The following is a 26,433-nucleotide window of genomic DNA, read 5'->3' as shown; positions in this document are numbered from 1 at the left end:
CGTTGATCTACCAATATGCTGACGACACCAGACTGACGTTGGCGGAGATCTCGGCCATTTTAGAGGTGGTGCAGGCCTACTGCGCTGCCTCGGGCGCCAAGGTAAACTTGGAGAAGTCTGAGGTCATGCCGTAGGGGAGGGCAGACCTTGCCCGGCTCTTCGGCTACCCTTTCAGGGTTGAGACGGGTCACCTGAAGGTCCTTGGCGTCTACATTAACGCTGATGAGCAGGCCACTGGGCTTCTCCTGTGGAAGGAGAAGCTCATTAAGATGAGGGCCAATTAAATCGGTGGAGACACAGGTCCCTGACCCTAAAGGGAAGGGTCCTGCTCGTTAACACACTGTGCCTGTCCCTCTTGTGGTACCCATTGTCTGTGATGCCTCTTCCTGAACGGGTAGAGAATGAGATTAGGCAACTGGTGGTTGGATTCGTGTGGGAGGGGAAGCCTCCGCGGGTCACTCATGACATCCTTATTGGGGAAATCTCCAGGGGTGGGCTGAAGCTGTGTGATGTAGGCCTGAAGCTGAAAAGCTTTAGGCTGAAAGTAGTGAAGAAGTTCCTTGACCTGGATAATGTCAGCATTTGGAAGATTGGTATGGCAAGCTACCTCGAGACTTGCGGGGGCTTGGGGCAGGAGACCCTCCTGGTGAGGCTCACTCCGGGGTTGATAAAACATCTGCCCTCCTTTTACAGGGAGGTCCTGCTGGCGAGGGGGTAGTTCATGTCCCAGCATGTCTCCTACACGCCGGAGACCCGGGCCCAGCTTCTGGAACAGGCTCTGTTCCTCAACCCCCTGCTGGTGTCTCGATGGAACAGGCAGCTCTACGGGGCTGGCATATCCAAGGTCAAGGATCTTCTTTATGAAGTAAAGGACGGATTTCTGCCCACCCAGGCTATTGTCGACGCTGTGCGAGAGGTCGACGACGAGCTGCCTGTCAGTAAGATCCGTCAGGATTACGAGCAGCTCAAACTCGGTCTCCCGGACAGTTGGCTGGAGAAGCTCCATCTACAAGACGGGGCAGCAGGCCCGGGCTGGCCGGAGCTGAGGGTGAAGTGGGGGGACCGTGGGGTGGACCTCCTGGGGTGCACCACCAGCATGTTCTACAGGCTGATGATGGCGAAACGCTTCAGAGTGCCGGTCTCAGAGGTGTTCTGGGGTAAGATCTTCCCCCAGCTCGAGCCAGGGCGTACTTGATGGTTCTGCTGGATTGTCTGTTTCGCTCTGTTCGAGGAGCTGTTCTTGACGGGGTGCCCTAGAAAGAGCTGTTCCTCTTTGGGTACCGCGGGTCTGAGGGGGGGGGGGGTTAATGCCATTTTAGTGAACCTCCTCCTCAGCCTAACGAGGACAGCTGTCTGGGAGAGGAGGAACCTCATGATGTACAATGGCCTGAAGCCAGACCTTGTCAGGCTGTACATTGCCAGGGTGAAGGGCTGCTTCTCTTTCAGCCTGGACTACTGCAGGGCTGAAAGGCAGATGGCCGACTTTCGCAGGATCTTCTTAAACAATAACATCTTTGTGGACCTGCGGGAGGAAGGCTTGTACTTCCGGCTCTGAGATGGGGGTGTCTTTGAACAAAAGACACACACGGCTCCACCCTTTTCCACCCCTGAATAGAATTGGACAGTTGAATAGCATTTAATTCACATCGAATAGCATTGGTCCCTGACTAGCATTGGTGAAGCTCAGCAGTGGGCCACTGGGCACAATTTCCCACCGTTTCCATAGTGTAGTGGTTATCACGTTAGCCTCACACGTGCAATGTCCCCAGTTCAAAACAGAGCAGCTTTTTTTGTTGCCACGCACACTGTTTGGGGATTCGCCTATGCGCTGTGATCGAACAGACCCACTCACCTCTTAGTGTGGCGGGATCTGCACAGTGCATGTCGCAGCGCTTTCTGCTTTCACTTCAATGTGCCTCCTGATGTCGAGTCGTGTGCTGTGCAGAGGCTCTGAAAGCGAGAGCAATGAAAAGGTGCACAGTGCTGTGAAAGAAAACACAGAGAAGTGAAAGGCAGTCCTTTCTCTAAGACGGGGGTAAAGTTAGCTTGAAGTTCGAAAACGATTTTGGCACGCCTGTAGTGCTTTCGGGAAATCTCTTAGAGTTACAAAAACACTTGCTTTGTGTATAAAATGCATTGTGAATGCTTTCTCAGCCTTCACTTTGTCATTTTTATGACTTTTTTTTACCACGCTCAAATATTGTTTTGTCCATATCTTCACAATGGAAGCACAGAACGTCTTCAAACCAAATGCATTTAAAAGACCACAACTTCTGGAAATTTCCACATTCTCTACATCAAACTTTCAGTGAGCTAATTTAGTTTTTCATTGATGCATAATTATGCACTAACTGGAACCCGGGGGACCGCTGTGTGCACATGTTCACAATGCGAGAAATACTGTTCAATACGGCTTCATGCGAAAAACCCGTATATTACCTTAGGAAGCAGAACAGTGCAGTCTCCAATTACCCAGACTGTAAGATGACAAGATGAGTTGATGAAAAGAGCACAAAAGTTCAGCTCGTACAATAGGCAACGAAGGTCCCAGCGTCGTCATCGCACTTGAAAGGACTGCCTTGCAGACCAAGGGCAGTGGGCAGTGCCCGGTAAGAGGGGCAGAGGCGGTAAGACATGATGCCGAGAAGCATGAACCAAGGGGGATGAGCTCAAATGGTAGAGCGCTCGCTTAGCATGCGAGAGGTAGCGGGATTGATGCCCGCATCCTCCAGGTCTGAGTTTAGAGCTCCAGGAGCCTGGTGCTCTCATTTAGCCTCTGTGACTTCTGACAGGTGCTCCTCCGTTGCGGAGAGAATGTCCTTCAATTGTCAAGCGTTGAAGGGCCACACCTCCTTCCCAACCTCAGTCTGCACTGAGTGCGTCTCCGGCATTTTCTCGTCCAATTTGTCAGCTTAGCAAGTGAAAAGTATATCCGAGTGAAAACAGTGCTGATAATACTCTCAGGAATTGTTAGAAGACGTGCTTTTGATCATCGATTGCTTAACAATCACATTCGTTCGACTTTAGCAATCAAGCTCGTAGTTTTCCTTCAAATCTTGAAAGCTCTCAGTGAGAACATCATAGGCTGCAGGACGCCCCGTAACTTGATTACTTCAACAGAAAGAAGAGCAGACAGCTCCACAAATATGCGAGGCGCAGAGAGCGCAAGGCGAGCCGCACACGTTTCGGTGGCTGAGAGAGGGCAGTTTTTGCTTCTGCATTTCCCAAGTAAGGACGCATGACAACAAGCGATCGCGGTGCTCATCTACGACATAGTGGTGATGAGTTTTCAGTACGTGTTCTTCTGAACGAGCAATGAGGTTGCCGCCTCGGACAGCTGACTGCACGCTCTCATTGTGCCACGTGATGAGAATTCACCAGGCTCGTTCAGTCATTAGTCACATTCCATCGTTTGCCATAAGCAGACGCTGCGAAGTGATGTGGATATCAGTTCCCAGTCTTGTGGAAGAGGAGGAAAAGAGCACACAAGGGCTCGTCCGGGAGTTGAACCCGGGACCTCTCGCACCCTAAGCGAGAATCATACCACTAGACCAACGAGCCACAGCAGCACTTTCCATTTCAATCTGTCAGCGAGCTTGAGGATGGGGGAGAGGCGTCATTCGCTCGTCCAGTCAGACCTTCATCAATAAGTCAAGAAAGCCGCAATTACACGACTGCCTTGTAGACGAAGGGAAGTGAACTGTGCCCGGTAAGAGGGGAACAAGCGGCACTAGGTGACGCCGAGGCATAAGCCCCAGCGAGGGGGGTTGGTTTGTATGGTACAGCGCTTGCTTTGCATGTGGGAAGTAGCAGGATCAATTCCCGCATCCTCCAGGTGTGTGCTTAGAGCTTGATGTGCCAAAAGGTGTCCTTTAGCCTGTGGTCACGCCTTGCATGGAGAGCATCGTGCAGCTGTCAAGCGTTTCGCAGCCACACCCCCTTTTCATCTTCTCTCTGGCTTAAGCGTCTCCACCACTCTCTCTTGACATTTCATGTCAGCTTGTCAGAAGTCCGAGTGACATTTTTAATGGCTGAGTGAGGGCACGATGCTGAAGCAGAGAGGCCACTTCAGCCAGAGAGACTTGTGCTAGGTGAGATCTGAAAGACGGACTCACAACAGAAACAGACCAAAAATGTATGGGTGAGATCAAAAGGCAAATGCAACATTCAGCAGAGGGCGTCTAAAGATTAGGGAACGGGCGACTGAAATCCATGTGAGGCAAACTTTCCGGTGTGTGTCCTGCACCTGGGATTGTTGGCGTAATTGGTAATGCGTCAGTCTCGTCATCTGAAGGGCCTGAGTTTGATCCTGACACGGGGCAGGGCTGCTTCCTCTCTTGCTCTTTTCAAACACTTGCGGCAACTGTTCGCTCATAACCACGTCTGGAATGCGTGACCTTTACATGGGCGAGAAGCAACGCCGCATCCCTTTTCTAAAGAACATTCACATTCAGAAATAAGTCAAGAAATTTGCCATTACTTTCGCTCGCACTGCTGTCAGCCTGCCCATGTTGACCAAAGAAAGATTCACTCGGCGTCAACATGACAGAACAGCGATCACTTGAAAACAATGTTCCACACTCCGTAAGCAAGAACTTCAGTGTTTGCAGTCACCCGATATGCCGATAGTCAAAGGAGCGCAAAACACGAAGCGTCAAAAGACAAGATGAGTTGATGGAAAGAGCGTTGAATTGATGAGCACAAAAGTTCAGCTCGTACAATAGGCAACGAAGATCCCAGCGTCGTCATCGCACTTGAAAGGACTGCCTTGCAGACCAAGGGCAGTGGGCGGTGCCCGGTAAGAGGGGCAGAGGCGGTAAGACATGATGCCGAGAAGCATGAAGCGAGGAGGATGAGCTCAAATGGTAGAGCGCTCGCTTAGCATGCCAGAGGTAGCGGGATTGATGCCCGCATCCTCCAGGTCTGAGTTTAGAGCTCCAGGAGCCTGGTGCTCTCATTTAGCCTCTGTGACTTCTGACAGGTGCTCCTCCGTTGCGGAGAGAATGTCCTTCAATTGTCAAGCGTTGAAGGGCCACACCTCCTTCCCAACCTCAGTCTGCACTGAGTGCGTCTCCGGCATTTTCTCGTCCAATTTGTCAGCTTAGCAAGTGAAAAGTATATCCGAGTGAAAACAGTGCTGATAATACTCTCAGGAATTGTTAGAAGACGTGCTTTTGATCATCGATTGCTTAACAATCACATTCGTTCGACTTGAGCAATCAAGCTCGTAGTTTTCCTTCAAATCTTGAAAGCTCTCAGTGAGAACATCATAGGCTGCAGGACGCCCCGTAACTTGATTACTTCAACAGAAAGAAGAGCAGACAGCTCCACAAATATGCGAGGCGCAGAGAGCGCAAGGCGAGCCGCACACGTTTCGGTGGCTGAGAGAGGGCAGTTTTTGCTTCTGCATTTCCCAAGTAAGGACGCATGACAACAAGCGATCGCGGTGCTCATCTACGACATAGTGGTGATGAGTTTTCAGTACGTGTTCTTTTGAACGAGCAATGAGGTTGCCGCCTCGGACAGCTGACTGCACGCTCTCATTGTGCCACGTGATGAGAATTCACCAGGCTCGTTCAGTCATTAGTCACATTCCATCGCTTGCCATAAGCAGACGCTGCGAAGTGATGTGGATATCAGTTCCCAGTCTTGTGGAAGAGGAGGAAAAGAGCACACAAGGGCTCGTCCGGGAGTTGAACCCGGGACCTCTCGCACCCGAAGCGAGAATCATACCACTAGACCAACGAGCCACAGCAGCACTTTCCATTTCAATCTGTCGCGAGCTTGAGGATGGGGGAGAGGCGTCATTCGCTCGTCCAGTCAGACCTTCATCAATAAGTCAAGAAAGCCGCAATTACACGACTGCCTTGTAGACGAAGGGCAGTGAACTGTGCCCGGTAAGAGGGGAACAAGCGGCACTAGGTGACGCCGAGGCATAAGCCCCAGCGAGGGGGGTTGGTTTGTATGGTACAGCGTTTGCTTTTTATGTGGGAGGTAGCAGGATCAATTCCCGCATCCTCCAGGTGTGTGCTTAGAGCTTGATGTGCCAAAAGGTGTCCTTTAGCCTGTGGTCACGCCTTGCAGGGAGAGCATCGTGCAGCTGTCAAGCGTTTCGCAGCCACGCCCCCTTTTCATCTTCTCTCTGGCTTAAGCGTCTCCGCCACTCTCTCTTGACATTTCATGTCAGCTTGTCAGAAGTCCGAGTGACAATTTTAATGGCTGAGTGAGGGCACGATGCTGAAGCAGAGAGGCCACTTCAGCCAGAGAGACTTGTGCTAGGTGAGATCTGAAAGACGGACTCACAACAGAAACAGACCAAAAATGTATGGGTGAGATCAAAAGGCAAATGCAACATTCAGCAGAGGGCGTCTAAAGATTAGGGAACGGGCGACTGAAATCCATGTGAGGCAAACTTTCCGGTGTGTGTCCTGCAGCTGGGTTTGTTGGCGTAATTGGTAGTGCGTCAGTCTCGTCATCTGAAGGGCCTGAGTTTGATCCTCACACGGGGCAGGGCTGCTTCCTCTCTTGCTCTTTTCAAACACTTGCGGCAACTGTTCGCTCATAACCACGTCTGGAATGCGTGACCTTTACACGGGCGAGAAGCAACGCCGCATCCCTTTTCTAAAGAACATTCACATTCAGAAATAAGTCAAGAAATTTGCCATTACTTTCGCTCGCACTGCTGTCAGCCTGCCCATGTTGACCAAAGAAAGATTCACTCGGCGTCAACATGACAGAACAGCGATCACTTGAAAACAATGTTCCACACTCCGTAAGCAAGAACTTCAGTGTTTGCAGTCACCCGATATGCCGATAGTCAAAGGAGCGCAAAACACGAAGCGTCAAAAGACAAGATGAGTTGATGGAAAGAGCGTTGAATTGATGAGCACAAAAGTTCAGCTCGTACAATAGGCAACGAAGGTCCCAGCGTCGTCATCGCACTTGAAAGGACTGCCTTGCAGACCAAGGGCAGTGGGCGGTGCCCGGTAAGAGGGGCAGAGGCGGTAAGACATGATGCCGAGAAGCATGAAGCGAGGAGGATGAGCTCAAATGGTAGAGCGCTCGCTTAGCATGCCAGAGGTAGCGGGATTGATGCCCGCATCCTCCAGGTCTGAGTTTAGAGCTCCAGGAGCCTGGTGCTCTCATTTAGCCTCTGTGACTTCTGACAGGTGCTCCTCCGTTGCGGAGAGAATGTCCTTCAATTGTCAAGCGTTGAAGGGCCACACCTCCTTCCCAACCTCAGTCTGCACTGAGTGCGTCTCCGGCATTTTCTCGTCCAATTTGTCAGCTTAGCAAGTGAAAAGTATATCCGAGTGAAAACAGTGCTGATAATACTCTCAGGAATTGTTAGAAGACGTGCTTTTGATCATCGATTGCTTAACAATCACATTCGTTCGACTTGAGCAATCAAGCTCGTAGTTTTCCTTCAAATCTTGAAAGCTCTCAGTGAGAACATCATAGGCTGCAGGACGCCCCGTAACTTGATTACTTCAACAGAAAGAAGAGCAGACAGCTCCACAAATATGCGAGGCGCAGAGAGCGCAAGGCGAGCCGCACACGTTTCGGTGGCTGAGAGAGGGCAGTTTTTGCTTCTGCATTTCCCAAGTAAGGACGCATGACAACAAGCGATCGCGGTGCTCATCTACGACATAGTGGTGATGAGTTTTCAGTACGTGTTCTTTTGAAAGAGCAATGAGGTTGCCGCCTCGGACAGCTGACTGCACGCTCTCATTGTGCCACGTGATGAGAATTCACCAGGCTCGTTCAGTCATTAGTCACATTCCATTGTTTGCCATAAGCAGACGCTGCGAAGTGATGTGGATATCAGTTCCCAGTCTTGTGGAAGAGGAGGAAAAGAGCACACAAGGGCTCGTCCGGGAGTTGAACCCGGGACCTCTCGCACCCGAAGCGAGAATCATACCACTAGACCAACGAGCCACAGCAGCACTTTCCATTTCAATCTGTCGCGAGCTTGAGGATGGGGGAGAGGCGTCATTCGCTCGTCCAGTCAGACCTTCATCAATAAGTCAAGAAAGCCGCAATTACACGACTGCCTTGTAGACGAAGGGCAGTGAACTGTGCCCGGTAAGAGGGGAACAAGCGGCACTAGGTGACGCCGAGGCATAAGCCCCAGCGAGGGGGGTTGGTTTGTATGGTACAGCGTTTGCTTTTTATGTGGGAGGTAGCAGGATCAATTCCCGCATCCTCCAGGTGTGTGCTTAGAGCTTGATGTGCCAAAAGGTGTCCTTTAGCCTGTGGTCACGCCTTGCAGGGAGAGCATCGTGCAGCTGTCAAGCGTTTCGCAGCCACGCCCCCTTTTCATCTTCTCTCTGGCTTAAGCGTCTCCGCCACTCTCTCTTGACATTTCATGTCAGCTTGTCAGAAGTCCGAGTGACAATTTTAATGGCTGAGTGAGGGCACGATGCTGAAGCAGAGAGGCCACTTCAGCCAGAGAGACTTGTGCTAGGTGAGATCTGAAAGACGGACTCACAACAGAAACAGACCAAAAATGTATGGGTGAGATCAAAAGGCAAATGCAACATTCAGCAGAGGGCGTCTAAAGATTAGGGAACGGGCGACTGAAATCCATGTGAGGCAAACTTTCCGGTGTGTGTCCTGCAGCTGGGTTTGTTGGCGTAATTGGTAGTGCGTCAGTCTCGTCATCTGAAGGGCCTGAGTTTGATCCTCACACGGGGCAGGGCTGCTTCCTCTCTTGCTCTTTTCAAACACTTGCGGCAACTGTTCGCTCATAACCACGTCTGGAATGCGTGACCTTTACACGGGCGAGAAGCAACGCCGCATCCCTTTTCTAAAGAACATTCACATTCAGAAATAAGTCAAGAAATTTGCCATTACTTTCGCTCGCACTGCTGTCAGCCTGCCCATGTTGACCAAAGAAAGATTCACTCGGCGTCAACATGACAGAACAGCGATCACTTGAAAACAATGTTCCACACTCCGTAAGCAAGAACTTCAGTGTTTGCAGTCACCCGATATGCCGATAGTCAAAGGAGCGCAAAACACGAAGCGTCAAAAGACAAGATGAGTTGATGGAAAGAGCGTTGAATTGATGAGCACAAAAGTTCAGCTCGTACAATAGGCAACGAAGGTCCCAGCGTCGTCATCGCACTTGAAAGGACTGCCTTGCAGACCAAGGGCAGTGGGCGGTGCCCGGTAAGAGGGGCAGAGGCGGTAAGACATGATGCCGAGAAGCATGAAGCGAGGAGGATGAGCTCAAATGGTAGAGCGCTCGCTTAGCATGCCAGAGGTAGCGGGATTGATGCCCGCATCCTCCAGGTCTGAGTTTAGAGCTCCAGGAGCCTGGTGCTCTCATTTAGCCTCTGTGACTTCTGACAGGTGCTCCTCCGTTGCGGAGAGAATGTCCTTCAATTGTCAAGCGTTGAAGGGCCACACCTCCTTCCCAACCTCAGTCTGCACTGAGTGCGTCTCCGGCATTTTCTCGTCCAATTTGTCAGCTTAGCAAGTGAAAAGTATATCCGAGTGAAAACAGTGCTGATAATACTCTCAGGAATTGTTAGAAGACGTGCTTTTGATCATCGATTGCTTAACAATCACATTCGTTCGACTTGAGCAATCAAGCTCGTAGTTTTCCTTCAAATCTTGAAAGCTCTCAGTGAGAACATCATAGGCTGCAGGACGCCCCGTAACTTGATTACTTCAACAGAAAGAAGAGCAGACAGCTCCACAAATATGCGAGGCGCAGAGAGCGCAAGGCGAGCCGCACACGTTTCGGTGGCTGAGAGAGGGCAGTTTTTGCTTCTGCATTTCCCAAGTAAGGACGCATGACAACAAGCGATCGCGGTGCTCATCTACGACATAGTGGTGATGAGTTTTCAGTACGTGTTCTTTTGAAAGAGCAATGAGGTTGCCGCCTCGGACAGCTGACTGCACGCTCTCATTGTGCCACGTGATGAGAATTCACCAGGCTCGTTCAGTCATTAGTCACATTCCATTGTTTGCCATAAGCAGACGCTGCGAAGTGATGTGGATATCAGTTCCCAGTCTTGTGGAAGAGGAGGAAAAGAGCACACAAGGGCTCGTCCGGGAGTTGAACCCGGGACCTCTCGCACCCGAAGCGAGAATCATACCACTAGACCAACGAGCCACAGCAGCACTTTCCATTTCAATCTGTCGCGAGCTTGAGGATGGGGGAGAGGCGTCATTCGCTCGTCCAGTCAGACCTTCATCAATAAGTCAAGAAAGCCGCAATTAAACGACTGCCTTGTAGACGAAGGGCAGTGAACTGTGCCCTGTAAGAGGGGAACAAGCGGCACTAGGTGACGCCGAGGCATAAGCCCCAGCGAGGGGGGTTGGTTTGTATGGTACAGCGTTTGCTTTGCATGTGGGAGGTAGCAGGATCAATTCCCGCATCCTCCAGGTGTGTGCTTAGAGCTTGATGTGCCAAAAGGTGTCCTTTAGCCTGTGGTCACGCCTTGCAGGGAGAGCATCGTGCAGCTGTCAAGCGTTTCGCAGCCACACCCCCTTTTCATCTTCTCTCTGGCTTAAGCGTCTCCGCCACTCTCTCTTGACATTTCATGTCAGCTTGTCAGAAGTCCGAGTGACAATTTTAATGGCTGAGTGAGGGCACGATGCTGAAGCAGAGAGGCCACTTCAGCCAGAGAGACTTGTGCTAGGTGAGATCTGAAAGACGGACTCACAACAGAAACAGACCAAAAATGTATGGGTGAGATCAAAAGGCAAATGCAACATTCAGCAGAGGGCGTCTAAAGATTAGGGAACGGGCGACTGAAATCCATGTGAGGCAAACTTTCCGGTGTGTGTCCTGCACCTGGGTTTGTTGGCGTAATTGGTAGTGCGTCAGTCTCGTCATCTGAAGGGCCTGAGTTTGATCCTCACACGGGGCAGGGCTGCTTCCTCTCTTGCTCTTTTCAAACACTTGCGGCAACTGTTCGCTCATAACCACGTCTGGAATGCGTGACCTTTACATGGGCGAGAAGCAACGCCGCATCCCTTTTCTAAAGAACATTCACATTCAGAAATAAGTCAAGAAATTTGCCATTACTTTCGCTCGCACTGCTGTCAGCCTGCCCATGTTGACCAAAGAAAGATTCACTCGGCGTCAACATGACAGAACAGCGATCACTTGAAAACAATGTTCCACACTCCGTAAGCAAGAACTTCAGTGTTTGCAGTCACCCGATATGCCGATAGTCAAAGGAGCGCAAAACACGAAGCGTCAAAAGACAAGATGAGTTGATGGAAAGAGCGTTGAATTGATGAGCACAAAAGTTCAGCTCGTACAATAGGCAACGAAGGTCCCAGCGTCGTCATCGCACTTGAAAGGACTGCCTTGCAGACCAAGGGCAGTGGGCGGTGCCCGGTAAGAGGGGCAGAGGCGGTAAGACATGATGCCGAGAAGCATGAAGCGAGGAGGATGAGCTCAAATGGTAGAGCGCTCGCTTAGCATGCCAGAGGTAGCGGGATTGATGCCCGCATCCTCCAGGTCTGAGTTTAGAGCTCCAGGAGCCTGGTGCTCTCATTTAGCCTCTGTGACTTCTGAGAGGTGCTCCTCCGTTGCGGAGAGAATGTCCTTCAATTGTCAAGCGTTGAAGGGCCACACCTCCTTCCCAACCTCAGTCTGCACTGAGTGCGTCTCCGGCATTTTCTCGTCCAATTTGTCAGCTTAGCAAGTGAAAAGTATATCCGAGTGAAAACAGTGCTGATAATACTCTCAGGAATTGTTAGAAGACGTGCTTTTGATCATCGATTGCTTAACAATCACATTCGTTCGACTTGAGCAATCAAGCTCGTAGTTTTCCTTCAAATCTTGAAAGCTCTCAGTGAGAACATCATAGGCTGCAGGACGCCCCGTAACTTGATTACTTCAACAGAAAGAAGAGCAGACAGCTCCACAAATATGCGAGGCACAGAGAGCGCAAGGCGAGCCGCACACGTTTCGGTGGCTGAGAGAGGGCAGTTTTTGCTTCTGCATTTCCCAAGTAAGGACGCATGACAACAAGCGATCGCGGTGCTCATCTACGACATAGTGGTGATGAGTTTTCAGTACGTGTTCTTTTGAACGAGCAATGAGGTTGCCGACTCGGACAGCTGACTGCACGCTCTCATTGTGCCACGTGATGAGAATTCACCAGGCTCGTTCAGTCATTAGTCACATTCCATCGTTTGCCATAAGCAGACGCTGCGAAGTGATGTGGATATCAGTTCCCAGTCTTGTGGAAGAGAGCACACAAGGGCTCGTCCGGGAGTTGAACCCAGGACCTCTCGCACCCGAAGCGAGAATCATACCACTAGACCAACGAGCCACAGCAGCACTTTCCATTTCAATCTGTCGCGAGCTTGAGGATGGGGGAGAGGCGTCATTCGCTCGTCCAGTCAGACCTTCATCAATAAGTCAAGAAAGCCGCAATTACACGACTGCCTTGTAGACGAAGGGCAGTGAACTGTGCCCGGTAAGAGGGGAACAAGCGGCACTAGGTGACGCCGAGGCATAAGCCCCAGCGAGGGGGGTTGGTTTGTATGGTACAGCGTTTGCTTTTTATGTGGGAGGTAGCAGGATCAATTCCCGCATCCTCCAGGTGTGTGCTTAGAGCTTGATGTGCCAAAAGGTGTCCTTTAGCCTGTGGTCACGCCTTGCAGGGAGAGCATCGTGCAGCTGTCAAGCGTTTCGCAGCCACGCCCCCTTTTCATCTTCTCTCTGGCTTAAGCGTCTCCGCCACTCTCTCTTGACATTTCATGTCAGCTTGTCAGAAGTCCGAGTGACAATTTTAATGGCTGAGTGAGGGCACGATGCTGAAGCAGAGAGGCCACTTCAGCCAGAGAGACTTGTGCTAGGTGAGATCTGAAAGACGGACTCACAACAGAAACAGACCAAAAATGTATGGGTGAGATCAAAAGGCAAATGCAACATTCAGCAGAGGGCGTCTAAAGATTAGGGAACGGGCGACTGAAATCCATGTGAGGCAAACTTTCCGGTGTGTGTCCTGCAGCTGGGTTTGTTGGCGTAATTGGTAGTGCGTCAGTCTCGTCATCTGAAGGGCCTGAGTTTGATCCTCACACGGGGCAGGGCTGCTTCCTCTCTTGCTCTTTTCAAACACTTGCGGCAACTGTTCGCTCATAACCACGTCTGGAATGCGTGACCTTTACACGGGCGAGAAGCAACGCCGCATCCCTTTTCTAAAGAACATTCACATTCAGAAATAAGTCAAGAAATTTGCCACTACTTTCGCTCGCACTGCTGTCAGCCTGCCCATGTTGCCAAAGAAAGATTCACTCGGCGTCAACATGACAGAACAGCGATCACTTGAAAACAATGTTCCACACTCCGTAAGCAAGAACTTCAGTGTTTGCAGTCACCCGATATGCCGATAGTCAAAGGAGCGCAAAACACGAAGCGTCAAAAGACAAGATGAGTTGATGGAAAGAGCGTTGAATTGATGAGCACAAAAGTTCAGCTCGTACAATAGGCAACGAAGGTCCCAGCGTCGTCATCGCACTTGAAAGGACTGCCTTGCAGACCAAGGGCAGTGGGCGGTGCCCGGTAAGAGGGGCAGAGGCGGTAAGACATGATGCCAAGAAGCATGAATTGAGGGGGATGAGCTTAAATGGTAGAGCGCTCGCTTAGCATGCGAGAGGTAGCGGGATTGATGCCCGCATCCTCCAGGTCTGAGTTTAGAGCTCCAGGAGCCTGGTGCTCTCATTTAGCCTCTGTGACTTCTGACAGGTGCTCCTCCGTTGCGGAGAGAATGTCCTTCAATTGTCAAGCGTTGAAGGGCCACACCTCCTTCCCAACCTCAGTCTGCACTGAGTGCGTCTCCGGCATTTTCTCGTCCAATTTGTCAGCTTAGCAAGTGAAAAGTATATCCGAGTGAAAACAGTGCTGATAATACTCTCAGGAATTGTTAGAAGACGTGCTTTTGATCATCGATTGCTTAACAATCACATTCGTTCGACTTGAGCAATCAAGCTCGTAGTTTTCCTTCAAATCTTGAAACTCTCAGTGAGAACATCATAGGCTGCAGGACGCCCCGTAACTTGATTACTTCAACAGAAAGAAGAGCAGACAGCTCCACAAATATGCGAGGCGCAGAGAGCGCAAGGCGAGCCGCACACGTTTCGGTGGCTGAGAGAGGGCAGTTTTTGCTTCTGCATTTCCCAAGTAAGGACGCATGACAACAAGCGATCGCGGTGCTCATCTACGACATAGTGGTGATGAGTTTTCAGTACGTGTTCTTTTGAACGAGCAATGAGGTTGCCGCCTCGGACAGCTGACTGCACGCTCTCATTGTGCCACGTGATGAGAATTCACCAGGCTCGTTCAGTCATTAGTCACATTCCATCGTTTGCCATAAGCAGACGCTGCGAAGTGATGTGGATATCAGTTCCCAGTCTTGTGGAAGAGGAGGAAAAGAGCACACAAGGGCTCGTCCGGGAGTTGAACCCGGGACCTCTCGCACCCGAAGCGAGAATCATACCACTAGACCAACGAGCCACAGCAGCACTTTCCATTTCAATCTGTCGCGAGCTTGAGGATGGGGGAGAGGCGTCATTCGCTCGTCCAGTCAGACCTTCATCAATAAGTCAAGAAAGCCGCAATTACACGACTGCCTTGTAGACGAAGGGCAGTGAACTGTGCCCGGTAAGAGGGGAACAAGCGGCACTAGGTGACGCCGAGGCATAAGCCCCAGCGAGGGGGGTTGGTTTGTATGGTACAGCGTTTGCTTTTTATGTGGGAGGTAGCAGGATCAATTCCCGCATCCTCCAGGTGTGTGCTTAGAGCTTGATGTGCCAAAAGGTGTCCTTTAGCCTGTGGTCACGCCTTGCAGGGAGAGCATCGTGCAGCTGTCAAGCGTTTCGCAGCCACGCCCCCTTTTCATCTTCTCTCTGGCTTAAGCGTCTCCGCCACTCTCTCTTGACATTTCATGTCAGCTTGTCAGAAGTCCGAGTGACAATTTTAATGGCTGAGTGAGGGCACGATGCTGAAGCAGAGAGGCCACTTCAGCCAGAGAGACTTGTGCTAGGTGAGATCTGAAAGACGGACTCACAACAGAAACAGACCAAAAATGTATGGGTGAGATCAAAAGGCAAATGCAACATTCAGCAGAGGGCGTCTAAAGATTAGGGAACGGGCGACTGAAATCCATGTGAGGCAAACTTTCCGGTGTGTGTCCTGCAGCTGGGTTTGTTGGCGTAATTGGTAGTGCGTCAGTCTCGTCATCTGAAGGGCCTGAGTTTGATCCTCACACGGGGCAGGGCTGCTTCCTCTCTTGCTCTTTTCAAACACTTGCGGCAACTGTTCGCTCATAACCACGTCTGGAATGCGTGACCTTTACACGGGCGAGAAGCAACGCCGCATCCCTTTTCTAAAGAACATTCACATTCAGAAATAAGTCAAGAAATTTGCCATTACTTTCGCTCGCACTGCTGTCAGCCTGCCCATGTTGCCAAAGAAAGATTCACTCGGCGTCAACATGACAGAACAGCGATCACTTGAAAACAATGTTCCACACTCCGTAAGCAAGAACTTCAGTGTTTGCAGTCACCCGATATGCCGATAGTCAAAGGAGCGCAAAACACGAAGCGTCAAAAGACAAGATGAGTTGATGGAAAGAGCGTTGAATTGATGAGCACAAAAGTTCAGCTCGTACAATAGGCAACGAAGGTCCCAGCGTCGTCATCGCACTTGAAAGGACTGCCTTGCAGACCAAGGGCAGTGGGCGGTGCCCGGTAAGAGGGGCAGAGGCAGTAAGACATGATGCCGAGACGCATGAAGCGAGGGGGATTAGCTCAAATGGTAGAGCGCTCGCTTAGCATGCAAGAGGTAGCGGGATCGATGCCCGCATCCTCCAGGTCTGAGTTTGGATCTCCAGAAGCCCGGTGCTCTTGTTTAGCTTCTGCGACTTCTGACAGGTGCTCCTCCGTTGCGGAGAGAATGTCCTTCAGTTGTCAAGCGTTGAAGGGCCACACCTCCTTCCCAACCTCAGTCTGCACTGAGTGCGTCTCCGGCATTTTCTCGTCCAATTTGTCAGCTTAGCAAGTGAAAAGTATATCCGAGTGAAAACAGTGCTGATAATACTCTCAGGAATTGTTAGAAGACGTGCTTTTGATCATCGATTGCTTAACAATCACATTCGTTCGACTTGAGCAATCAAGCTCGTAGTTTTCCTTCAAATCTTGAAAGCTCTCAGTGAGAACATCATATGCTGCAGGACGCCCCGTAACTTGATTACTTCAACAGAAAGAAGAGCAGACAGCTCCACAAATATGCGAGGCGCAGAGAGCGCAAGGCGAGCCGCACACGTTTCGGTGGCTGAGAGAGGGCAGTTTTTGCTTCTGCATTTCCCAAGTAAGGACGCATGACAACAAGCGATCGCGGTGCTCATCTACGACATAGTGGTGATGAGTTTTCAGTACGTGTTCTTTTGAAAGAGCAATGAGGTTGCCGCCTCGGACAGCTGACTGCACGCTCTCATTGTGCCACATGATGAGAATTCACCAGGCTCGTTCAGTCATTAGTCACATTCCATCGTTTGTCATAAGCAGACGCTGCGAAGTGATGTGGATATCAGTTCCCAGTCTTGTGGAAGAGGAGGAAAGGTGCACACAAGGGCTCGTCCGGGAGTTGAACCCGGGACCTCTCGCACCCTAAGCGAGAATCATACCACTAGACCAACGAGCCACAGCAGCACTTTCCATTTCAATCTGTCAGTGAGCTTGAGGATGGGGGAGAGGCGTCATTCGCTCGTCCAGTCAGACCTTCATCAATAAGTCAAGAAAGCCGCAATTACACGACTGCCTTGCAGACGAAGGGCAGTGAACTGTGCCCGGTAAGAGGGGAACAAGCGGCACTAGGTGACGCCGAGGCATAAGCCCCAGCGAGGGGGGTTGGCTTGTATGGTACAGCCCTTGCTTTGCATGTGGGAGGTAGCAGGATCAATTCCCGCATCCTCCAGGTGTGTGCTTAGAGCTTGATGAGCATCGTGCAGCTGTCAAGCGTTTCGCTGCCACGCCCCCTTTTCATCTTCTCTCTGGCTTAAGCGTCTCCGCCACTCTCTCTTGACATTTCATGTCAGCTTGTCAGAAGTCCGAGTGACATTTTTAATGGCTGAGTGAGGGCACGATGCTGAAGCAGAGAGGCCACTTCAGCCAGAGAGACTTATGCTAGGTGAGATCTGAAAGACGGACTCGCAACAGAAACAGACCAAAAATGTATCGGTGAGATCAAAAGGCAAATGCAACATTCAGCAGAGGGCGTCTAAAGATTAGGGAACGGGCGACTGAAATCCATGTGAGGCAAACTTTCCGGTGTGTGTCCTGTAGCTGGGCTTGTTGGCGTAATTGGTAGTACGTCAGTCTCGTCCTCTGAAGGGCCTGAGTTTGATCCTCACACGGGGCAGGGCTGCTTCCTCTCTTGCTCTTTTCAAACACTTGCGGCAACTGTTCGCTCATAACCACGTCTGGAATGCGTGACCTTTACACGGGCGAGAAGCAATGCCGCATCCCTTTTCTAAAGAACATTCACATTCAGAAATAAGTCAAGAAATTTGCCATATCTTTCGCTCGCACTGCTGTCAGCCTGCCCATGTTGCCAAGCAAAGATTCACTCGGCGTCACCATGACAGAACAGCGATCACTTGAAAACAATGTTCCACACTCCGTAAGCAAGAACTTCAGTGTTTGCAGTCACCCGATATGCCAATAGTCAAAGGAGCGCAAAACACGAAGCGTCAAAAGACAAGATGAGTTGATGGAAAGAGCGTTGAATTGATGAGCACAAAAGTTCAGCTCGTACAAAAGGCAACGAAGGTCTAGGCGTTGTCATCGCATTTGAAAGGACTGCCTTGCAGACTAAGGGCAGTGGGAGGTTGCTGTTTTGAGACGGAGGCATTGGGATGGTGGGCCGAGATCTATTCTTCTTAAGGATTTCTTCATCGTGAAAGATCGGTCCACAGGTCATCCAACGAACTCAGGGAATCATGTGCTACTGAAGGGAGTGAAGTGCTGAAACACATGACATGCCCCCTTGATCTCACATGCACAATTCTGCTGCAATATACACAGCTACCGTCCACACTACGCAGTGGGGCTTCAGCAGAATCTGCTACGCCACCTGTAATTACATATCCAGCTGCACACATATACATGGCCCTTCTGTCCTTTTCAGGATCTCAAAAAAAAGCATAGCGTGGTTTTCCTGCCACATGATTGACCTCATCTCCCTCAGAATGTGCCCCGCCACATTCATTGCTGAAGCAGGACGGAGGCTAACGGACATGTCAGAACAGTGAGGTTCAACGATCTCTCCAAAATATTGTGGTTGTAGTGGAAGAGATATGTTTTAAATTGTACCTTGGTATTTCAAACTCTCTCTAGAATGTTATCCATTTCTATTTTATTTTGACAGGAACTGTTAAAAGGCTAATGACACTAGATGAAAAGAGAAGAAAGAAAACACAACGTTTCAGCTGTGGAGCCTTCTTCAGGTGTGAGGGCTCCACGGCTGAAATGTTGTGTTTTCTTTCTTTTCTTTTAAGCATGGAATAGACCTATTACTTGTTCCTTTGCAGCCTACACATGGTGATGCAGCTCCCCACCTGAACTGCTAATGATACTAGATGCCTGGTAGTTTGTGGTACTTGGTTATTGTCTTATGTTTGCTCAAACTGCATATGTGTTGTAGCAGCGAGGCTTATTAATAAGAAAGAATTAAGTGTTCTGAGCCTTCCCAAATGAGGCCCCATCTCTGTTCATCTCTGTGGTGCAGCCACAGAGAAACTATTCATGCAGGCTGATTTAAGGTTTCCTTTGATAAGGGACAGCTCCCAAAGGGGGATGCACTTAGCTAAGCCTGGCTATCATGATCAATGGTCATCCATTGGCGCCTATCTGTCTAGGGAGTGCCAGATGGACATCTGGACTGCATTCCTAGGTGTCAGGAGTAAATGACTCATATCTCACCTTGATCAACCAATCAGGGACTGGTAGGGCCAAGTAACCCACGTGGGACTCTGATGCCCATGGAACTTTCACCAATCAACGAGCTGAAGTTCCTCCAGGTAAAAACAAGAAACACAGAGAGCCTGTAGTAAGATTCAGGAGAATTCTGTGGACTTTTCTAAAGGGAATTCAAAGGAGAATTCCAGGGCAGGACGGCCCAGGAGCAGAAGGCTCCCAAGGGCAGGACATTCTCACAGAGCGCCTCCTGACCATCCTGAGACTCAGCCCAGACAACCACGGAACGGCCAGTGTGTCCGAGTGCCAGAACTTTCCTTTGTTCTAAGAGTCTAGAGCGGAGGTTGCCAGAGAGTAACCAGAGGATCCACCCAAGGTTAGCACCAGTAGCAGGCCTCGTGAACAGGTTGGAACTGTGGACAGCTGAATCACTATTCAGAACTAGCGCTTCATCAGGAACGAACTGGTCTTCTTCCTGACTTGCTGGGACCCACAGTCATCTTTTCTCCTGTGCGCAAACTTTGCTAGTTAAAGCCAACACTAACTAGCCGGTCAGTGAGCATCAGCAGCGCACCGTCGCAAGCCGCACAGCACAGCCTGGCACCGAACCAGAGAGCGCGGATTGGACAGCAACAGCCTGCAACTGTTTCTTTGAGTCCGCAGGATATCTGAATCCCCAGAGATTGGATGAGTATTCAACTTCACTGCATTACTGCTCGAGAATTCAATTGTTATCCCAACCAGTTGATATCAATTTAATTCCTAAGAGTTATGTACTTGTTTTGAGTATCTAATGTAGAAGTTATAACCAAGTTCATTTACGAAACGGTCTAAATGAATGATATATTGAACGTATGTCCTTTTGATATGTGTAACACTTTGTATCTGATTGAATATATACCTTTTGTATTCTGATAACCCTCTCGATAAGATCTGTTAGGTTTATATGCATATTCTATGTATTAATAAATGTATCCTCGTGTATTAGTACCTGTGTGTGTGCGTTGTTTGAGTTATGTCGCATGGTTGGATTCTAAAGCCATCAAAAGAATCAATTTTGTGATTTACTGCTACAATTAATAATTGTCCCAGTAAATGCCCAAACCCTACAGAACTGGTGCCTTCAGAAAGCACACTACAGTGTGATTGCATATTTTTGTGTATTTTCATATGTCAATATTTAATTCACTCACATTCCTGTATGATTGGAAGGAAGGCAGATTGGATTTGGCACAGGACGCCTGCTCATATATGTTGATCTTTGTTGGGCTGGAAAAACAATGATAAAAAGTGAAAAAAGCTCTCCCCAACATTTCCCTTCTCTTGGCCATGGTTACACTGCCCTTTCTTTCCTTCTTTTGTCCTTCTACAAAGATTCCAGGGCTCTTTATCCACCATAATATCAGAAGCCAAAAATAACCATCTAATGTGTAAACAGCATTTGTAATGTTGGTAGCTGGAAGAGGTTAAGTATGTTTGCAAGACCTAGTTGATTACACCACAGACTTACCTTGTTTTTTTTTCTCTTTTAAAGGCTGTGCTGGACTGTACCACTATCATAGAAGATTTTTTTCAAGACACATCGCAGTTCCATAGTAGAATTTATCAATAGTAGAATTCCATAGGACATTATTTATCAACATCTAACATTACCCAGTGTGAGACTCTGCCAGTAAACCTCAGAGCATTGAGTTCTCCACTGGTGAAGATGGCTTTCTGAAGTCATGAAATCCACTGCTGGGATGCCTGAGAGACAGTGATTGAATCCTGTCTGGAATTAGGCTCTCTGTTAGTGTTGATCTGTGGGAATTATGTGGTAAAAAGGGAAAACTCCTTTACTTTAGTCACTTTGAAAGTTCAAATGTACAGATCTTCAGAAACCCCAGTCTGAAGGATGAAGCAGGTTCTGCTCAAGGAGTTGCCTACGTTTTGCTCCATTCAATCCAAGCAGATAGTCCAACATTTGCCTTCTCTTGGCCATGATTACACTGCCCTTTCTTTCATCTTTGTACTTCTACAAAGATTTCAGGACTCTTAATCCACCATAATATCAGAAGCCAAAATTAACCTTCTAACATGTACAAATCATTTGCGATGAAAGGAGGTGGAAGGGTTTAAGAATGTTTGTAAGACCTGGTTGATTACCACACATAGACATACTTTGTTGTCAGTTTTTTTTCTCTTTGAAAGGCTATAGGAGGGGTGTGATGGACTGTACCACTATCATAGAAGATGTTTTTCTTCTAAGGACACTTCTGTAGCGGCAAGGCATATTTAAAATACAGGAATTAAGTTTGCTGCTCCCTTGCCAGTCCCTCTCTCCCTCATCTCAGTGCAGCTGGATACAGAGAGGCCATTCCATCTGGTTCACATTTAAGGTGTTTTTCTAGCTGATAGAGTTTCCTGATAAGGAACAGCTCCCAAGGCTGAGATTCACCAGCCACCCTAATAAGTGGTCATCTCTGGCGCCTTACTGTCTGGGAGATTCCATGGGAGAGGTTCATCCCAAGTTTTACAACCCTAAGGTCAGAGGTCACTGTTACTCATCCTCCACCTCAATCAGCCAATCAGGAACTGGTAAGGCAGGGTAACCCCACGTGGGTCTCGAATGCCCGCGGAACTTTAAGCCACTGAACTACCGTAGTTCCTCCAGATAAAACAGGCAGCACGATGCCCAGAAGGTGCCCCTCCAGGACGTTCTCAGACTCAGCTCGGACAATCACGTGACGGCCAGTGTGTCCGAGTGCCAGGACTTAACTTTGTTTTAAGAGTCGAGAACGGAGGTTGCCCACGCATAACCAAAGGATCCGCCCGAGGTTAGCCCAGCAGCAAGCCCCGTGAACCACGGGTACTCCACCTTCAAAGCTCGCCTGATCAACGAGTGAACTACGGTTGGAACTGTCGACAGCTGAATCTCAGGATTCAGGACTAGCGCTACATCGGGAACAAACTAGTCTTCTTCCCATCTAAAGAGTGTGATTGGCTTGGACCCGTAGTCACTTTCCATGTGCACAAGCTCTGCTAGTTTCAGCCAACACTAACTAGCCGGTCTTCAAAGAGCATCAGCAGCGCATCGCAGCAGGAATCTCTCCCTCCTCTCCTTCTCACCAGCCGCACCGGCCACTGCCTGGCACCGAGCCAGAGAGTGCCGATTGCACACAACAACAGCCTGCCACTGCTTCTTTGTGTCTGCGGGAGATCTGAATCCACACAGATCGGATGAGTATTCAACATTCTGCATTACAGCTCGAGAATTCAATTGTTACCTCAACCACAATTGATATCAATCTAATACCTATGAGTGATGTACTTGCTTTTGAGTATCTAGTGTAGAAGTTGTAATCCCAGTTCATTTACGAAACAGTCTAAATGAATGGTATACTGAATGTATGTCCCTCTTGGTTTGGAACTCTTCATGATTTAATATATACCTTTTGTATTCTGCTAACCCACACTCTTAAGATATGTTATGTTTATATGCACATTTTATGTATTAATAAGTGTATTAGTATCTGTGTGTGAGCGTTAATGAGTTAACCCGCAAAGTCGGTTTTCTAATAGCCATCAAAGAATCATTTTGTGACTTACTGCTACAATAAATAATTGTCCCAGTAAATACACAAAACCCCTACACACGCATGGAAACCAATATTTACCTGCTACTCCAGAATGCAGCAGAGAACAGTTGGACAGAAGGTTAGTATCTGTCGATACTGCATCACAGAAGTCAGTCTCTTCCCCCTCATTATGCAGGCTGACTTGTTCACGATGAACTGTCCTCCAGTGACAGTCAGCTGCAATCACTGACTCAGACATGGTGTTGATACACTGAGGGCACTTTGGCTGATTTGGTTAACATGCTTTCCTCTTAAACAGGAGATGCTTAAATCCCAGCAGTGCTTTTCTTCCTGTCTTGTCTTACAAAATGTATCACTATGGATGATTACGTACAGCTTGATTTTGTTTAACGCAAGTTTTCATTTTCTTTCTGGAACAACTTGCTTTTCATGAAATTCATACAGCTTGTTAAAGATGAAATACAAATCTTGCCTTGTATATCGCAGGCTGGTAAGAAAAAAGCATTATTTTCTTTTTTTTAAGCTTGCAAATGGAGAAAAGGACACACGTGAGTCTCTGTTAATTAAAAGGTAAGTGGTTTGAGCCCACCCAGAAATGCACTTCTCATTATTGCAATGTAAACCTCATCTCTACTTATTCGGATTTCTTAGCAAAACCTTAACCCACTTGATATTTGCAAGAAATGTGAATGTTTTTGTTAAACAATTAAGTATGTAAGTCAATATCACTGGGAATGGCCAATAATGACCAACATTCAAGGACATCATATTCAGCCAAGGACTTTGACCTTCGAACGGCTAGCAGAAGAATTCATTTATGCTCTCGATGCATCCTTAGTTAGAATATTTAAAATTACGACACAGATTTGTTGGAGAACTTGACAAGCAAAAAAGACAGTTGGACAGCATGATTATGCTAGGACTGTACATTTGTATTTTAATACTTTTGTATATTTATCTTAATTGTAATATACATGTAACCATAAATGCTGTTCTATGTAAATACATTTTGTTGTATTTTATCATATTTTAGCTGAGGGCACAAGGGGGTCTATTATACCTTCCGAAACTTCCAAGACAACTATAACAGAGGCTCATATTTTAATATAATTTGCTTTAAAAGAAAACCACAATTTGTACGATATCATCCCTCAATATCGACGTTCAAATGAATGATTTAAAGAAGCAACAGCGATAGGAGAGTACATTGATTTTGGACCAATGTTTGAATCTGAACAATCCTTCCTCCTGGAAAGAAGAAAAAACAGGTATGTTTTGAGTCATGATGATGCTCTTCTGGATTAAAAAAAAAAAACAGTGCAAATTTGTTTCGGATGTATTTTGGATAAAATTATAACTGTCATCGAAGAGAAATTTGATCAGTTGAATGCAGTCGAATCTTTTGACATTTTATATGATGACAGGACGTACATTTAGGACTCAGTACCGATAACGCTGCTGATATTGATGGAGTAGAAATTAAGTGTATTGGCAATTTTATCTGAGGCAAGAAGTACTAGAACACCTCCTATAAAAATGTTAGGATTCAGAGCAAGAAATATTTTTCCACCTCACCCAATGGTATTGCATTAACGAGGCTGAAGCTGGCTTCTTATTCGCCAGCTTCTTCTTCTGCCTTTAATGCTGCTGCTGTGTTGTTATGCCGCCTTTCGCCTGTAGATGGCTCTTTACAGTAATTTTTAAAAGTACTAATCAGGATGGATTACTGTATTTATCCTCAGTAAATGGGAATATGTAAGTAGTGACTATCCAAATAACATTTTTGTGTGAAACACATTTCAGAAAATTGTAAACCAATTTTCAAAACTCACAATAACACAAACACAATAAGTAAATAAGACAAAGGCAAAACATAAGTTCACAGGCACTTTCTGCATATTTACCACGACCTTGCCTTCTGATCATAAAAAGTCTTAAAATCTTGCATTTTACAAGAACTTTTTAATATAAATGGGACATTTAGAACATGGCATATGAGAATATATGGTTAACCGAGGATGAGCAACGGGTGATGGCACTTCCTGCTTCTTGCTATAAACCTACCCCCTGGTTATAAAAACATCTAAAAATTCTGACACTGAGGTGTGAGAGACAATGGAACAGACTATCAAAATCCTGAACTTTAGGAAATTTTTCAAATATGACCCTGTGAACATGGCATGTCCCTCCTTCCTCATTACCAAAACATCTCAATGTTCCAACACTATGTACATTGGTAATTACAACACTTCACTGTTGCATTTCTGAGTTGTGACATTGTGAACATGGCATGTTAAAGTATATAGAAACTCTAGATCAGAACAGGCTTAATGCAATTCATAGTGATTTATCATTTTCTGACTTTCTAAATGAAAAAAAAAATTCGGTGATTATGACACTTCGGTATGACATAAAATATGCTCCAATGATAGAATAAATAATCATGGAAAAAATACCCACAGTGGACATTCATAGTTGTGATTATAGGAATGTTAAATATCAGGTGAGTAGCTGCGTCAGCATGCGTAGGCTGCAAAGGAACAAGTAAAGGGTTATTCCATGCTGAAAAGAGAAGAAAGGAAACACGACGTGTTGGCCATGGAGCCTTCTTCAGGTGTTAGAAAGACAGGGCAGTATGCACAGATAATTTTCTTTTTATCTTTGCTTACTGCAGTTTATTTTTGATGACAACATCAAAGACATTAAGGAATTCTTACGGCTAACAGCTCCACATCAACTTCCTTTTATAACTAACCTCATCAGATCTCTCAACTGCACTCTTCCAGTTTCTCACTTCAGAGAAGGATAAAAAACTCAATCATCCTCTACAGAGAAAAACCATCAACACCCCTACCACCTCCACCAATCCGAACCTTGTTGTTACTATACCCTCTGACCTTTCCCTTTCACCCCTTTGCCCCTCAGCTAACATATTTTAATATTACAACACAATTAAAATAGATTGTACAGTATTTACAGTTTAAAATTAAGGTAAATATGTCCAAATATCAAAATCCAACTGCACAGTGCTAACAAAACAATGCTTGTCAAGTTCTCAAACAAATCTGCATTGTATTTTTAAAATATTTCAGCAGAGGATGTGACGGGAGTATAAATGACGATTCAACGATCATTTTTCTTGGGTGAATATGGTTTTCTGGGGAGTTGCGATGTTGGGCATTATTGGACATTTTTGACAAGTGTTGAACAGTCACATTTCCTACAAATATTAAAATGGCTATGGTTTAGCTGAGAAATCCAATCGACCTATGTGAAAACAATGTTTACATCACAGAAGAAACCCATCCCTGGGTGGACTTGAACCACCAACCTTTCGGTTAATAGCTAAACACGCTAACTGATTGCGCCACAGAGACTGACTGGTGGAGTCTCTTCTCGAATCAAAAAAAAAAAATCTCTTACCGTTTATTTTGCCAGCCGGTAATATTTCTTCTGCACTGATAACCAAGAACTGAATTTCATGTTTCACAAGCTGTGTGAATTTCATCAAAAACAAGTTTTCCAGAAAGGAAATGAACACATGCTTTTAACGAAATCAAGCCCTTTGTGATTGCCCGAAATGATACGTTCTGTACTACAAGATAGGAAGAAATACACGGCTGGGATTCAAACCGCAGTTCTTTTCTTTAATAAAGATGCACTTTAACCAACTAGGCTACGGTGACAGGACAACCTTCACCTTTTACAGCCGCTTGGACACACCGCTCTGAGACATCTGCGTTCAGAAAGCGCTGAACCTGCTCTCAGAGCAAATTGCCTCTTTTACATACAGTAGCAGCCCCGACACTGAGAAACGAAGAGAACTGGCTTTTATCCGGCATTTTTCATGTCCAATGCGTTTGACATCTCCCAAGGGCGACAGAGTTCTTTTGCAACACTATTT

At 47.5% G+C, this 26,433-nt stretch overlaps 7 non-coding genes across 7 annotated transcripts; all 7 read right to left on the bottom strand.

The window, feature by feature from the left end:
- Positions 1 to 3,489: 3,489 nt before the first annotated feature.
- On the bottom strand, positions 3,490 to 3,561 carry trnap-agg (transfer RNA proline (anticodon AGG)). Its single transcript has one exon. It is a non-coding gene; the product is annotated as a tRNA-Pro (tRNA).
- A 2,117-nt stretch (positions 3,562 to 5,678) lies between these two features.
- Positions 5,679 to 5,750, bottom strand: trnap-cgg (transfer RNA proline (anticodon CGG)). Its single transcript has one exon. It is a non-coding gene; the product is annotated as a tRNA-Pro (tRNA).
- A 2,116-nt stretch (positions 5,751 to 7,866) lies between these two features.
- Positions 7,867 to 7,938, bottom strand: trnap-cgg (transfer RNA proline (anticodon CGG)). Its single transcript has one exon. It is a non-coding gene; the product is annotated as a tRNA-Pro (tRNA).
- Positions 7,939 to 10,054: 2,116 nt separating this feature from the next.
- On the bottom strand, positions 10,055 to 10,126 carry trnap-cgg (transfer RNA proline (anticodon CGG)). The gene has a single exon. It is a non-coding gene; the product is annotated as a tRNA-Pro (tRNA).
- A 2,107-nt stretch (positions 10,127 to 12,233) lies between these two features.
- On the bottom strand, positions 12,234 to 12,305 carry trnap-cgg (transfer RNA proline (anticodon CGG)). Its single transcript has one exon. It is a non-coding gene; the product is annotated as a tRNA-Pro (tRNA).
- Positions 12,306 to 14,419: 2,114 nt separating this feature from the next.
- trnap-cgg (transfer RNA proline (anticodon CGG)) lies at positions 14,420 to 14,491 on the bottom strand. Its single transcript has one exon. It is a non-coding gene; the product is annotated as a tRNA-Pro (tRNA).
- A 2,115-nt stretch (positions 14,492 to 16,606) lies between these two features.
- On the bottom strand, positions 16,607 to 16,678 carry trnap-agg (transfer RNA proline (anticodon AGG)). Its single transcript has one exon. It is a non-coding gene; the product is annotated as a tRNA-Pro (tRNA).
- Positions 16,679 to 26,433: the final 9,755 nt, after the last annotated feature.

Source organism: Lepisosteus platostomus, chromosome 5, assembly GCF_059453375.1.
Source record: "Lepisosteus platostomus isolate fLepPlt1 chromosome 5, fLepPlt1.hap1, whole genome shotgun sequence".
Lineage (NCBI taxonomy): Eukaryota > Metazoa > Chordata > Actinopteri > Semionotiformes > Lepisosteidae > Lepisosteus > Lepisosteus platostomus.
The sequence above is the reverse complement of the archived record's forward strand: the minus strand, read 5'-3'. Positions and strand labels throughout refer to the sequence as shown.